The sequence below is a fragment of the Mustelus asterias genome, chromosome 12 (genome assembly GCF_964213995.1).
Source record: "Mustelus asterias chromosome 12, sMusAst1.hap1.1, whole genome shotgun sequence".
NCBI classification, from domain to species: domain Eukaryota; kingdom Metazoa; phylum Chordata; class Chondrichthyes; order Carcharhiniformes; family Triakidae; genus Mustelus; species Mustelus asterias.
In genome coordinates, this window is record NC_135812.1 from 27,238,225 (window position 1) to 27,252,100 (window position 13,876).

At 45.8% G+C, this 13,876-nt stretch overlaps 1 protein-coding gene across 9 annotated transcripts in view; it reads left to right on the plus strand.

Moving 5' to 3' along the window:
• Nucleotides 1–1,620: 1,620 nt before the first annotated feature.
• The window catches only part of LOC144501332 (rab effector Noc2-like), a 235,784-nt gene continuing 223,528 nt past the window's right edge, over nt 1,621–13,876 (plus strand). For 3 of the 9 annotated variants that reach the window (XM_078224954.1, XM_078224960.1, XM_078224953.1), the window contains exon 1: nt 1,630–2,184. The gene's annotated coding sequence lies outside the window, so the exon portion shown is untranslated. Of the gene's footprint in view, nt 2,185–13,876 lie in introns of all 9 variants that reach the window. The other 6 variants (XM_078224957.1, XM_078224956.1, XM_078224961.1 and 3 more) reach the window with 4 other exon arrangements.

A 13,876-nucleotide genomic window follows, 5' to 3' on the forward strand; every position in this document is an offset into this window, starting at 1 on the left:
TAGACCCAGTTTAGCAGCTATGGCCTTTAGGACCTATGATGTGGAGATGCCAGCGTTGGACTGGGGAAACTTACTCCAGTCCAACGCCGGCATCTCCACATCATGTTTAACATCGACACTGCAAACTGCCGGCTCCAAGTGGAGAGGATCTCCAAGAAGACCGCGCATATCGACCTACTTCTTACTTTAGGACCTAGCCATCTTGTTCAGTGGAGGTGCTACCAAGCCACTCTTGGTGATGGACACTGAAGTCCCCACATGAGTACATTCTGTGGCCTTGGCACCTTCAGCGCTTCTTCCATTTGGTGTTTAACATGCAGGACTACCTTCTCAAGGGTAACAAAGACTGGCTTTTCCAGCAACGCTCACGTCCCAAGAATGAATGTTAAAAAATACTGGCCAGATAAAGTTCGTTGGAGCCAAATGAACTCTCCTTGAATCTTTGGCCATAATGCGTCTCCCATCCATTGACACTTCCTGCTGCCTTGGAGAAGCAGCTAGCATACTCAAGGACCCCACACACCCGGACATAATCTCTTCCACCTTCTTCCATCAGGAAAAAGATATAAAAGGCTGAGGCCACATAACAACTGACTCAAGAACAGCTTCTTCCCTTCTGCCATCAGACTTGTGAATGGACCTACCTTAAAATAAGTTGATCTTTCTCTACACCCTAGCTATGATTGTAACACTACATTCTACACCCTCTACTTTTCTCCTCCCCCTCTGTACTCTATGAATGGTGTGGTTTGTTTGTAAAGTGCGCAAGAAACAATACTTTTCACTGTATCCTAATACATGCGACAACAATAAACCAAATCAGTTCTTTCCTATGAGACAGTTTAACAATACTTCAATACCTGGATAGTCACTACTTGTAATGGACCTGGAACTAGATGTTGTTCTCCACGTGTCTGTGTGGGTTTCCTCCGGGTGCTCTGGTTTCCTCCTACAGTCCGAAAGACGTGCTGGTTAGGTGCATTGGCTATGCTAAATTCTTGGGTGACACGGTGGCACAGTGGTTAGCACTGCTGCCTCACAGCACCAGGGACCCAGGTTCAATTCTGACCTCGGTCACTGTTTGTGTGGAGTTTGCACTTTCTCCCCATATCTGTGTGGGTTTCCTCCAAGTGCTCCGGTTTCCACCCACAGTCCAAAAATGTGCAGGTTAGGTGAATTGGCTATGCTAAATTGACCCTTGTGCCAGGGGGATTAGCAGGGTAAATGTGTGGGGTTTCGGTAATAGGGCCTGGGTGGGATTGTGGTCAGTACATACGCGATGGGCCGAATGGCTTCCTTCTGTGCTGCGGGGATTCTATATCCCCTCAGTGTGCCCGAACAGGCGCCAGAGTGTGGGCGACTAGGAGATTTTCACAGCAACTTCATTGCAGTGTTAATGTATGCCGACTTGTGACACCAATAAGTAACTTTAAACTTATCCTGACTAATCCCCAGGTAAGATTGGGGCACCTTTTGTGTTTGTTGTGCACAGGTGGATGATGGATTAAAGGACCAATGGGGGCGAGAGGGGGAGGGGCTCTCTCACACACCTGTCACTAGGTGGCGCGCGAGGCGCAGGAACTGCGACTGTGGCTAAAAAAAAGACAAACTTGTCAAATTGGAGCAAACAGTGAACTAAAGAAGCAAAACTGGTGGCTGCGAATGTGTTTCATGTCGTGCGTTATCCTCTGTCGTGCGCGCTATTCCCAATTAATATTGGAATTTGTACCTTTAACTGCTTCATGTCAACATTTCCAAACACGAAATTGCAATAATTTGTTTTAAAAAAAAGAAAATAGTCGTCTTCCAAGCCAAAAGGAAGCACAGCAAGCTGTAGTTATGAAGGAAGAGCCTGGTCAGTGACTGCTGGCCGTCCGTCCATCCCCATCTGTTGGTTGGTGAAGCTTGTGGAGAGGGAGGAATTCTCCTGGGATCACTCCTGGGAGAGTGGGAACTTTCTCAGTGGGCGCAGCGACTGGGCTGGAAACACCAGTCGGTCGGGGCAGTGAAGGTGGAGTCTCTGACAAGACACTTCAGGCGGGCATTTGGCTGTCTCTCTCTGATCAACCGGGAGGCAGAGGGAACCCCTCCCAGAGGCTGAGCGCTGAAGTCTCTGCAGCCGGAAAGGAAGACGTGTCCAGCCGCTGTGTTTTTGGCACAGAACTCCCCCCTTTTTTTTTCCTGGTGAGTGTCATGTCTCTTGCTTTGTGTGTGTGTACAACTCCGGGGATTATAATGCAGCTTTCTGGCCGGGCTGCTACCAAGGTGAGGTGGGGACAGGCTCCTGGAAATAAAAGCAGAAAAGTTGCCGCTGAGGCTCAGCTGTTCCCCCAGGTGAGGCCTGGCAATAGTTTCCCAGTTGTTTTGCCTTGTTCTCCACTCTTTATCCCAGAGTTACACCTTTAAAGAGTTTTTTTGCGGGGGGGGGGGGGTGGTCTGCTTTCTCGCTGTCAATTCCTCTCCTTGTTCAGGCGAATTCTCCTTATGATTCCGTATCCTGCTGTAAATGGACCTTCAGAAGGAAGTTGGCTGGCTGACTGACGTCTTTTCCATTTTTGATGTAACTTGTAAACATGCAAATTGAACTCTTTCCAGGCGTCCCTCAACATTTATTTAATGGCCCTCTTGTCCCCTTCACTTTAGACTGCGCTGTTTGTTGTATGGGGGATTCCCAAAGTTCTACATTTACATTTTCAGACAGTTTTACATTGGTTTGAGGAACCCTTATTTGTTCACTCTTTCTCACGGAATCTGCCGCAATCTGTTATAATATTTTAACAAAGCCAATGAATTAAGATACAAATGAGACCTTTAAGGGATGTCTTGACAAATACATGAATAGAAGGATATCATAGAATCCTACAATGCAGAAGGAGGCCATTCAGCCCATCGAGTCTGCACCGACCACAATCCCACCCAGACCCTATCCCCGCAACCCCATGCATTTACCCTAGCCAGTCTCCCTGACACTAAGGGGCAATTTAGTACGGTCAATCCACCTAACCTGCACATCTTTGGTCTGTGGGAGGAAACTAGAGCACCTAGAGGAAATCCACACAAACACAGGGAGGACGTGCAAACTCCACACACTGACCCAAGCCAGGAATTGAACCTGGGTCCCTGGCACTGTGAGGCAGCAGTGCTAACCAATGTGCCGCCCATATGGTCCCCGGAAGAATAGGGCGTTTTAGTTCAGTTGGACAGCATGTCGGTGCAGACATGGAGGGCAAAAGGGACTGTTCCTGGGCTGTAACTTTCTTTGTTCTTTGAGAGAGGGGTGACTGTCCCCTAGTGGGGCGCTGTAACTGGAATCAAACATCAAAAGGAAACTTAACTAATTGAATCAAAATATCATTCCCAGGGGTGATGTTGCAGCCCAGCCACCATGGTGCCCAATGACCACGGAAGGCCTGTAACGTGCCAGTGGACACCACATGCTTCCTCTCCAGGGCCATCTGGACATGAACGTAGCCGTGGTACAGGGGCAGACAGTTGGGTCCAACAGTCCCCTTGACCGTTCACTGCCTGGACTTGTTAATAGACAATTTGGCCAAGCCCAGGAGGAGGAAGCAATCTGTTATATTTGCCCAACACTGATTCTGCACTTAAATGACACTTGTACTGAGTTAGTGCAATATTAATATGGGGCGTTATTTCTGGTGATTCAGGACAAAATCATTGACTTTTTTTCATTTTGAATTTTCTTCAGAAATTGAATTTTGACCTTTCAACAGAACTACTCAAATGAGAGGCAATTTTAGAAGTGACTTGCGCTATAAACAGTGACCCAGATTATAAATCCATTTCAAGATATAAATCTAAAACGTATGTCGGAGCATACAATATTGCAAAATCAAAGGTTGTGTTTATTTTTCACTAAGGTTTCACTTTGCTTGATGCCAAGTTTCATATAGAGGGAGCCCCGGTGGCACAGTGGTCAGCACTGCTGCCCCTCAGAGCCAAGGACCCAGGTTCGATTCCCGGCTTGGGTCACTGTCTGTGTGGAGTCTGCACGTTCTCCCCATGTCTGCGTGGATTTCCTCCGGATGTTCTGGTTTCCTCCCACAGTCTGAAAGACGTGCTAGTTCGGTGCATTGGCTGTGCTAAATTCTCCCTCGGTGTACCCAACAGGTGCTGGAGTGTGGTAACTAGGGGATTTTCACAGTAACTTTATTGCAGTGTTAATGTAAGCTGACTTGTGACACTAATAAACAAATTTAAACTGAAGATTAAAGGGGTAATGGTTATGTTAATTAGACACATGCTGTTAATAGTGATGTAAGCATGGCATCAGGGTCAGATGAGCAAGTGGCTCCCAAAGAGTGAGACACAGAACAGTGTGTGTCCTGAGAATATTGTACTTAGTTTGAGTTCTGTAAATAAATAGTTTCCAAACTGCATTCTATCTCCAAGTTACTCGTAGAGTAAGTGAAACCTCATCAACACGTGGTGGCAGTGCTGAGAAACTGAGACCACAGATTGTAACCCACGGGTGAAGACTTGGAACAGCTTGATTTGCAATGAAGAAGGACAAAAAGAAAATGTATCTTGATAGAGGACAGTGAACCATGTACAATATCTGTAGTCATTGAACAGCTATTACCCCTTCCACAGCCTTTACAACATATCGAAGGCTCACAGCAAGGGCAACAATGGCAGCTTTGGAGGAGATAGTTTGCAAGGTACCGAACAGCTTTAGGCTTGCAGGAAGGGAACACCAGGTCTGTACCCTTGTATATGCCAATGGGGTCTTAACTGATGATGTCTTGATGAGACAAGGTGCCAAGGAGACCTCAGTGTCCTATGAGGAGATTTTGAGGGCCTTAACCTGAAGAAGATTCAACCAAAGGAGCAAAAGGCCGGGCGGATGCAAAGATTTATTAATTAAAGGCAGTTGCAGCAATCGAACAAGTTTATTGCATGAGTTAATTTGAGACTGCATCATAGTCAGTCTGCTCGATGATGCGCTGTCGGACGTTTTGCAAACCAAGGCGGATTTGACATTAAAGAAGGTCAAACAGTTCGCAAGGCTGGTGAAGCTTGAGACAGCAGAATCGGAATGTACTTCGGGGAGTTGTCTAGGCTTGGGAGGGCTCGATCCAGTATGTAGGCCCCAAAGTCGTGCCCATGGAAAAGCTGATCAAAATCACCGAAGGGATGGAAAGAACCTTCCCAACTATTTTAAAATGTTCCAAATGTGGCGTCAAAGGGCAGCATCACCATGGCGAATGCCCAGCAGGGGGACAGAATGCTTTCTCCGTGGCAAGACCAGACATTTTAAACGATTATTCAGATCTGAAAGAAAATGTATGAAGAAAGCGGGAGCCAGCTTCTAACCCTTCAAAAGTGCAGTAAGTTGAAAATAAAGACATTCAGGAAGATGTTTTCCAGGGAGAAATAAATGATCCCAATGAACAGTTCCGGTCTGTAGAGCTGAAGTCAATGGATATAGAACAGAATTTAAACGGGCTGGAGTCGCAGTCTTATCAGACACTGGCCTGTCTTAATGATGTTGAAATCTAGCCATCAAACATAAAGCTCCAGGGGTCAGGGGACACAAACTTCAAAGTGTTGGGCCAAATCATGGCAACCTTTAGACATGAGGTAAAGAAATTAATGAAACTCTTTACATCCTACAGAATCAGCAATTTTCTCTGCTCAGCAGGGCAATGTATTTAGGACATGGTCTTCTACAAAGGATCGATGGGGGTACTGCAAGGTGAGAGCGGAGCTGTATCTAGGAATGATTTTTCCTAGGTTGTTTTCGGCAGTCGGGTCAGAACATACTGGCAAGATGGTTGGTCGTCTTATGTCCCAAGCAATCCGTTGTTAAGACCGTACTGCAAATAACAAAAACATTTGATGATTGTTGATCTTTTAGTCTTCGATGACAAGCTAGTAATCCCAAAAGCAATGCGAGGATAAGTTCCACGATGGTCATTTGGGATTTACCAAATGCAGTGCGTGGACACAACAATTAGTATGGTTGTCGTAAATTTCTAAATTCATTGAAGAATTTCGTTTGATGTACTATAGTCGTGCCATCAATGGCCAAAAACCAATGGAACCATTACTACCATTAATAGTTCCATCCAGACGTTGGCAACAGCTAGGAGTGGATCTGTTTGACTTCACAAGAAAGGTCTACCTTATAGTCATCGACTGTTATTCTTGCCAATTGAATATCAACAGACTCTACCACAACTGCAGAAGTTGTGGTAAAAGCTTTGAAGCACACTTACTCTAGCCATGGTATTCTGGATGAGGTAGTCTTGGACAATTGTTCAGTTTATGAATAAACATTTCTGGCAGTTCATAGTGGAATATGGGTTTCACTACGTGGCCAGCTCGCCAAACTATCTGCAGATTAATGAAGAATCAGAGAGAGGTGTAAAAACCATGAAAAGGTTGATTAAAAAGATTAAAAACAATAACCTAGAATTAGCCTTGCACAATTATAGGGTGATGCCTTAAATTAATGGCTTTTTGCCAACAGAACTACTGATGGGGAGAAGGCTTAAGATCCAACTTCCTTCACTGCAACATAATCTCACACCAACATCACCTCACAAGATCATGACTGATGTGTCATAAGCAAATGCACAGAGAACAGTCCAGCTCATATAATCGCTGCTATAGAGTGAGAACACGACCAACATTGGAATCTGAGCAAAAGGTGTGAAGCGGAAGGTTACAGTCATAGACCAAACCCAGCAGCTGCAATCATACCTCATACAGACACCACATGGGGTCCTCCAAAAAAACAGGCTCTGATACCCTTAGAAGCTGAAGGAGACAATTGTTTACATATCACCATGAAGGGACTGACTGTTGGGACAGCCTCAATTGCATACACCCCCAGAAATTATGCTCGATTCCAGAAACCGAGTGTGGACCAGCACCCTCAATCAAGACTACTCAAGATCAGAGAGATTCATAAAAGCCCCGGACAGGCTCAACCAGACAGGCCCTCAACCAGGGCTTTGACAAAGAATCATCTGGACTCGAAACATCAGCTCTTTCCTCTCCTTACAGATGCTACCAGACCTGCTGAGATTTTCCAGCGCTTTCTCTCTTGGTTTCAGATTCCAGCATCTGCAGTAATTTGCTTTTATCCTGTGCAGTTGTGACTTTGGGGGGAGATGGTGGGAATGTGTTTTATTTAACAAAATAGCTTGGCAATTTTGAAATTATAACTTGGGGGTTGATTGTAGACTAATCGTTATGTTAGACAATTATCTCAATTAATGTTAATGATATAAGCATGGCATCAGGATAGGATGACCAGGAGGCTTCCAGAGAGCAGACACAGAACTGTCTCTGTCCGGAGAACAATGTACTTTACTATTGGGTCTGTGTAAATGAATAGTTTCCAGAAAATCTATATTCCCGCTATCTCCAAGTCACTCATTATTAAGTCAAACCTCATCAAAACAGCTCAGAGAGTTGTGTCGGTTGCAACAAAGCAGTGACCATGGTCATATTTGTCACCATTTCAATGAGCCAAGCAGCTGTGATAAAACTTCCTCAGTCACTAAGTATTATCCCAGTTTGTACATTTGTATCATAGAAAAATCTCATTATTGGGAAATAAAGTTGAAGGGTCAAGGCACAAGTCTGAGCGTGAAACAGAAAGCAAATGAGGAAGCAATAGTTCGTTGACAGTGGTTAGGGGAGAGCAAGATGAGAAGACAGAAGATAAAATTAGACTCCAGGGAGAGCTTGTGGGAGAGAAGGAGGAGCTATGTCAGGATCTAGAGATACAAAATCAACTAAAAAAAATCGAGGAGGGGCCTCACGGAGCAGCAGGTAGGTGATTGGTTGGTGAGTATTGTAGGGAGTTAGGGAGGTATGCCGGTATCAGATCTAAGAATCCATATTTTACCATTAATTTACATAGTTTCTGACTATAGATTTAAGTGAACTAATTGATTTTAACACCAGATGTTACAGTACAGACAAGATCTGTGGGAGTTTCTGGACAACATTGAGATCCTGGGCAACCATACCTGTGATAAATGTGTACAGGTTGAGGTATTTCAGCTCAGAGTTTTAGGCTGGAATCCCTTAAAGAAGATGGTTGTGGTAGTTGGAGGTCAGTTACAGAACGTCACTGCAGGGGTTCCGGCAGGAGTTCCTCAGGGTAGTGTCCAAGGCCCAAACATCTACAGCTGCTTCATCAATGACCTTCCTTCCATCAGGTCAGAAATGGAAATGTTCGCTGATGATTGGACAATGTTCAGCACCATTCGTGACTCTTCAGATTCTGAAGCAGTCCATGTCCGAATGCAGTAAGATCTGGACAATATCCAGGCTTGGGCTCACACAAGTGACAAATAACATTTGTGTCACACAAGTGCCAGACATTGACCATCTTCAACAAGAGAGAATCTAACCATTACCCTTTGACAGTCAAAAACATATCAAAATGAAAAATATTTGCAATAAACTCAACAGTGAAGTAAAAACAAAAAATGCTGGAAATAATAAGCAGGTCAGGCTGGGCAGAAAGTAACAGAATAAATGTTTCAAATCAGTAATCTTTCATTACATTCAGATCATCAACCTAAAACACTGTTAACACTGTTTCTCCATAGACTTACTGAGTATTTCCAGCATTTTCTGTTTTCATTTCAGATTTTCAGCATCTGAGTATTCGCTTTTGTCAAAAATAGGCAAACCACTCGATTGTTAGTTAAGGTGTTTGTTATAATGGCCACGGAGGATTGTCAATAGATCTCCCATTGTTCAAACATCTGGAATGTGGAGGAACTTGTATGTCATGTATTTGCGCTCTTGTACTTGACCCCTCTTTGAGTGAATAATTGTGGAGTTCGCATGTGTTTTGAAGGAGCTAAAATTACACTTTGAAAAGTAGGCATTGTGGTTTGTCCCAAAATTTAACGGATGTGTTTCGCTCTATGCATTTCTACATACTTGTCTGTCGGCTGATGTGTGTTGTACATATTTTCAAAGCAGGGTGTGGGGCAATTTGTTGAGATCTAACTTCAGCCTCAGGTCTCCAAATGTATATTTTAGCTGGATTTGAATACATTCATGCATGACATTGCCAATAAAAATGAGGTGACTCAGTTTTTAAAAAAAAACTTTTAGATGGTAGAATTTTCCTTTCAAAGGCAGAGTTTCTGCATGTCCATAAACAAATGACATTCTTTTCATCATACAAACCTGTGGGTAGTTTTTGACTGTGGATCATGGACTTCCAGATTTGAGACTATCTGGATCACATACACTGGATGTTCTCCTGACCATTAGAAAGAGGAAACCTTTTATTAATAATAACAGAAAATGCTGAGAAGACTCAGCATCTGTGGAAAGAAACATGGGCAGGATTTTACGGCCTCACTTGTCTTGAAACTGTCAAATTCTGCCCGAAGGCAATGGACCTTCCCATGCAAATTCTGGCCAATGTTTCAGGTCAATGATGGACCATCATCAGAACCTTTTTATTGCTGTTGCTGCAGGTTTCAGAGCAGCTTGGGCCATGTGTAAATCTGATGGATAACTTGGTTCTCCGTTTCTTTAAATTTAGAAACATAGAAATACTATGTTTTTGTGCAAACTCACGGAAACCTTTTGCCTTTTATCAGGCTTTTGTCTGTTTTCAAGCAGCTGATTAAATTCACTGTAAATTGCCCACCTTGTTTTAGCCTGATCAGAGCTAATCACTTCTCTACTGCTAATGTAGTCCACAGATGTGCGGGTTAGGTGCGTTGGCCAAGCCAAATTGGCCTTAGTGTCCAGGAATGTGTAGGTTAGAGGGATTAGCAGGGTAAATATGTGGGGTTATGGGGGTAGGTCCTGGTGGGATTGTTGTCGGTGCAGACACGATGGGCTGAATGGCCGCCTTCTGAACTGTAGAGTTTCTATGGTTTCTACTGCGTTACCAGCTTGCTTGTCTGGCTCTTTTTTTTCTTGCATCCTGACCTCCAACCTAAACCCTCTTCCAGTTCACTTCTAGGCTTTTAACATTCTGTTCTTGAGCTGAATGGCTGGAAGCTACTTGGCCCCAGCATGCTAGCAGATGAGTAGGTGTGGGGGGGGGGAAACATATTTGGCTGAAAGCCTCCAAGCTTGCCCTGGGCTGGGATTCTCTGATGCCACTACAGTCAATGGAGTTTGAATGAGATCAGAGAATCCCATCAGTGATTTTGTCCCTGTCCAAAAGGATTCTCTCCACCTGTCTCCCTGCTTCCCTCCAGTCTCAACACTATGGGTGGGATTCTCCAGCTGTTCATGCCAGCGAGATTCTCTGCTCTTGCTGCAGTGAATGGAAGTTTGGTTGAGCGGCGTCAGGGTGTGGACGGCCGGAGAATTCCGGCCAATGTTTCAGGACCCTGTAATCCATTGCCCCAATTCTGTTCAGCCATGGAATCCTCTCCCAGATTTGATTCAAGAACAACTTATCGTAAGATGAAAGTCACTAATTTACGGTGACCCAAAGGGCAAATTCTGTTGTGGTTATGTGGTGTTCAGTGATTTTGTTGATGTTTAGAAGAGCAGAAAGCTAATCGAGTAAAAATGCAACTTCAATGCTACCCAACCCTCAACAGTCGCATAATTGCTACAAAATCCATACCCTTATCTACCCACTCCTGTTGTACTCTGCCCGCCTACCTACATTGTGCTATGTGATCTATCGTCTGCCTTCTCATGGAGCTTTACAACTGTTAGGATAATCTTTATGTCAATGCATAAGTACAGAAACATAGAGTAGTTGGATTTATTTATGCTTTAAATGAGAAAACATGCAAACACAGAATTCAAAGACCGAAATACCAGTAAAAGATCTTGCATTCAAATAAAATTAGACATAACTGCTCACCATTTATCAGGGGCCTTGATAACACCCTTTGTGCATTGCGTGATATTTGTTATTTTGAAGTAAAGAATTGTCTGATCAGGTGAGCAAGGAGACTCATCAAAAATATGTATTTAAAATATTGTATATCGTATTATCTGTCACATACTAGATACAGAATATTCCTTTTCTTTAGGAACACATGAAAACCAGTTTATAGCCTCCAGCGAGAGTCAGCGCCCACAGCCCTGTATTCCAGTGAGGGTCAGCACCCACAGCCCTGTATTCCAGTGAGGGTCAGCACCCACAGCCCTGTATTCCAGTGAGAGTCAGCACCCACAGCCCTGTATTCCAGTGAGGGTCAGCACCCACAGCCCTGTATTCCAGTGAGGGTCAGCACCCACAGCCCTGTATTCCAGTGAGGGTCAGCGCCCACAGCCCTGTATTCCAGTGGGGGTCAGCGCCCACAGCCCTGTATTCCAGTGAGAGTTAGCACTCACAGCTCTGTATTCCAGTGAGAGTCAGCACCTACAGCCCTGTATTCCAGTGAGAGTCAACACCCACAACTCTCTATTCCAGTGAGAGTCAGCACCCACAGCCCTGTATTCCAGTGAGAGTCAGCACCCACAGACCTGTATTCCAGTGAGAGTCAGCGCCCACAGCCCTGTATTCCAGTGAGAGTCAGCGCCCACAGCCCTGTATTCCAGTGGGGGTCAGCGCCCACAGCCCTGTATTCCAGTGAGAGTTAGCACTCTCAGCCCTGTATTCCAGTGAGAGTCAGCTCCCACAGCTCTGTATTCCAGTGAGAGTCAGCACCCACAGCCCTGTATTCCAGTGAGTCAGCACTCGCAGCCCTGTATTCCAGTGAGTGGCAGCGCCCACAGCCCTGTATTCCAGTGAGAGTCAGCGCCCACAGCCCTGTATTCCAGTGAGGGTCAGCACCCACAGCCCTGTATTCCAGTGGGTCAGCACCCACAGCCCTGTATTCCAGTGGGTCAGCGCCCACAGCCCTGTATTCCAGTGGGTCAGCACCCACAGCCCTGTATTCCAGTGAGAGTCAGCGCCCACAGCTCTGTATTCCAGTGAGAGTTAGCACTCACAGCCCTGTATTCCAGTGAGTGTCAGCTCCCACGGCCCTGTATTCCAGTGAGGGTCAGCACCCACAGCCCTGTATTCCAGTGAGGGTCAGCGCCCACAGCCCTGTATTCCAGTGAGAGTCAGCACCCACAGCCCTGTATTCCAGTGAGGGTCAGCGCCCACAGCCCTGTATTCCAGTGAGGGTCAGCGCCCACAGCCCTGTATTCCAGTGAGGGTCAGTGCCCACAGCCCTGTATTCCAGTGAGAGTCAGCACCCACAGCTCTGTATTCCAGTGGATCAGCGCTCACAGCCCTGTATTCCAGTGGGTCAGCACCCACAGCCCTGTATTCCAGTGAGAGTCAGCGCCCACAGCCCTGTATTCCAGTGAGAGTCAGCGCCCACAGCCCTGTATTCCAGTGAGAGTTAGCACTCTCAGCCCTGTATTCCAGTGAGTGTCAGCTCCCACAGCCCTGTATTCCAGTGAGAGTCAAAGAACAAAGAACAGTACAGCACAGGAAACAGGCCCTTCGGCCCTCCAAGCCTGTGCCGCTCCTTGGTCCAACCAGACCAATCGTTTGTAACCCTCCGTTCCCAGACTGCTCATGTGACTATCCAGGTAAGTCTTAAACGATGTCAGCGTGCCTGCCTCCACCACCTTACTTGGCAGCGCATTCCTGGCCCCCACCACCCTCTGTGTAAAAAACATCCCTCTGGTGTCTGAGTTATACTTCGCCCCTCTCAGCTTGAGCCCGTGACCCCTCGTGATCGTCACCTCCGACCTGGGAAAAAGCTTCCCACTGTTCACCCTATCTATACCCTTCATAATCTTGTATACCTCTATTAGATCTCCCCTCATTCTCCGTCTTTCCAAGGAGAACAACCCCAGTCGACCCAATCTCTCCTCATAGCAAAGACCCTCCATACCAGGCAACATCCTGGTAAACCTTCTCTGCACTCTCTCCAATGCCTCCACGTCCTTCTGGTAGTGCGGCGACCAGAACTGGACGCAGTACTCCAAATGTGGCCTAACCAGCGTTCTATACAGCTGCATCATCAGACTCCAGCTTTTATACTCTATACCCCGTCCTATAAAGGCAAGCATACCGGGATTTTTGGGGTAAGAATTAGTTTTAAGTACTTTTCCGCGGGTGTTATTTATTTATTTAATTTAGTTTTAAATTTTGGCGCGCAACCGGCAGTGGCCGCGGGGTTTACTGGGAAGGGTCAAAAGTTCTGTATAAGTCAGTTAGTTGGGAGGTTAGTCCTCTTGTTGCTGTGGAGAAAGGCAGAGCTGTGACTGGTGACAGGATTTTTGGGGTAAGAATTAGTTTTAAGTACTTTTCCGCGGGTGTTATTTATTTATTTAATTTAGTTTTAAATTTTGGCGCGCAACCGGCAGTGGCCGCGGGGTTTACTGGGAAGGGTCTCTTGAGTTTTTTTTTTAGTGCACAGGAGGTTTAAAAGGCAGGTCCCACTATCTAGCGGGCAGCGTTGGGAGCGGGCAGCGGAGTGAGACGGAGCTGAGTGAGAACTGAGGGGCTTTGGCTCATCGGGCTTAGGCAGAAAGGGCGAGCAGGGGTGAGTTTCTTATTTTTAAAAAATTTTATTTATAAGTTACTTTTCTCCGGGTACCTTGGTAGAAATAATTTGGAACAGAGAGGAATAATCTTCATTCACTTTTTTCCCTGTGTTTAAAAGGGCAAGTATGACTGTCAGGCCAGTATGTTGTTCCCAATGTAGGATGTGGGAGGTCCTGGAGGCTCCTAGCCTCCCAGACGACCATATCTGTGCTGGGTGTGTTGAGCTGCGGTTCCTAAGGGACCATGTTAGGGAACTGGAATTGCAGCTCGAGGACCTTCGCCGGGTTAGGGATAGTGAGGAGGTCATTGACAGGAGCTATCGGCAGGTGGTCACACCGGGACCACGGGAGGAGGGTAACTGGGTAACAGTGAGGAAGGAGAAAGCTCGGGTGATGG